Genomic DNA, 2,145 nt, shown 5'->3' on the forward strand with positions numbered 1-2,145 from the left:
TCGCAGTAATAACATATCAAAGAACCATGGTACCCCGGATACCAAGGACGGCAATAGCAGTTCGCGTCGCAACAAACATAAGCGCCGTATTAACAGCGAAAACACCGAGGATACGACAGTCAATGTCGGATTCAAAGGCTCTAAACCCGGTCAGCGGAAAAACCATTCAAACAAAGTACGCCAGGTCCGTCCAGCTTGGACCGTATACTCGATCGCTCGTCTCAAATACATGGTACCCTAGACAAGCCAGCCAATCACACCAACAGGGATTGTTGGGTGTTTAAGCAGGCCGGCAAGTTAACTGCCGAAAACAAGGACAAGGGGCCGCATAGCGATGACGATGAAGAGCACCAGCAGCCGCACATCGGAGGACAGAAGAGGTTTCCCCCGCAAGTGCGGACGGTGAACATGATATACGCAACCCACATCCCCAAGAGGGAGCGGAAGCGTGCGCTCAGGGACGTATATGCGTTGGAGCCAGTCGCCCCAAAATTCAACCCTTGGTCCTCCTGTCCGATCACCTTCGATCGCAGGGACCACCCCACTAGTATCCATCATGGTGGATTCGCCGCACTGTTCCTAAAACCAATCATTGACGGATTCCACCTCACTCGAGTCCTTATGGATGGCGGCAGCAGCCTGAACCTGCTTTATCAGGACACAGTGTGCAAAATGGGTATAGACCCCTCAAGGATCAAACCCACAAAAACGACCTTTAAAGGCATCATTCCAGGTGTAGAGGCCCATTGCACAGGCTCAATTACACTGGAAGTGGTCTTCGGATCCCCGGATAAATTCCGAAGCGAAGAGTTAATCTTTGATATAGTCCCGTTCCGCAGTGGTTATCGCGCGCTGCTCGGGCGAACCGCATTTGCTAGATTCAATGCGGTACCGCATTATGCATACCTCAAGCTCAAGATGCCAGGACCTCGCGGAGTGATTATAGTCAATGGAAACACAAATCGCTCTCTCCGAACAGAGGAGCACACCGCAGCCCTCGCAGCAGAAGTGCAAAGCAGCCTCTCAAGGCAATCAACCAATTCAGTGCTTCAAAGCCCGGACACCTTCAAGCGCGCTCGGAGCAATTGGCAAATAGACCACCTGGCGCGATTTGAGCTCGCGTAGCAATACGGCGGTCACCCCAATCCCATCCCAGCGGCGAAACTCGTGCCACGTGTACATAATTACGCATTAAAAATGCCATGGGCACAGATGGGGCGGGGGGCACAACTACGGCACGCCCCAAGACGCGGCTTAAACCGCACTAGGGGCTTCCCGTTTGGTTATTTTTCCTTTTTTCAAGACCTTAATCTCTGGAAACACTGTCCGGCAGCACTATTGCCGAACACATGATGCAGCCACCAAGGAGGCAGACAACTATTCATACCACGGAATTCCCAGGTGGATTACAGTAATGAGCGAAATATTCGATTTAATATCATTCCTCAGCTTGTCCTTGGAAGGGACATAGTCCTACTCTTTTCTTATCGCACTATCTGTATCACTCTGCCTTAACGCAATTTTTTGAATAAACAATGCAAGACATTACGCCTATTATTGCATTCTTATTATATATATGTGTGTGTGTGTGTGTGTGTGTTCATTAATGACACCTTGCAACCGTACACTTTGGTACAGCCAATACACTAGGGGCTTACGTACCCCACAATACGGTGTGAAAAGTCCGAACACTTTCACAAGTGCGGCACCCTGAACTTATATGCATCAGCTCCGAATCATGTGTTTGGTCAAATGTTGGGTTTGCCCGGCTCCTGTGTTTTGGTACCTTACGTTCCGCTCTATCGGCTAAGGTAGCGCTAGGAGAACTACTGCGATTGTGCCCCGGTTCTGCTGGGTTCAGCACCTCAGTAGAGAAAGCTAAAACTGACTGTCATGATAAGGCGAGAGACTGGTCGCTGTTCGGCGAGGTTTTCGAGTCCCTAAAGACTTATGCCGCTTAGAGCGAGGGGCCGGCCCTGTCCGGCTTAAAGGCATGTATCGCGCCCCGAATTCGGCCTTCCGAATACCAGGGGCTTCGCCGAAATTTAAAATTATAGAATTCTATGGCTAAGTGAGAGTGATAAAGCATTATTAGTCTGGTTGCCTTGTCCATTGTGCTGAGCACCTCCCTCGAAGGACCCAAAC

Source organism: Triticum urartu, chromosome 2 (assembly GCF_003073215.2).
Source record: "Triticum urartu cultivar G1812 chromosome 2, Tu2.1, whole genome shotgun sequence".
In the NCBI taxonomy this organism is placed as follows: Eukaryota; Viridiplantae; Streptophyta; class Magnoliopsida; order Poales; family Poaceae; genus Triticum; species Triticum urartu.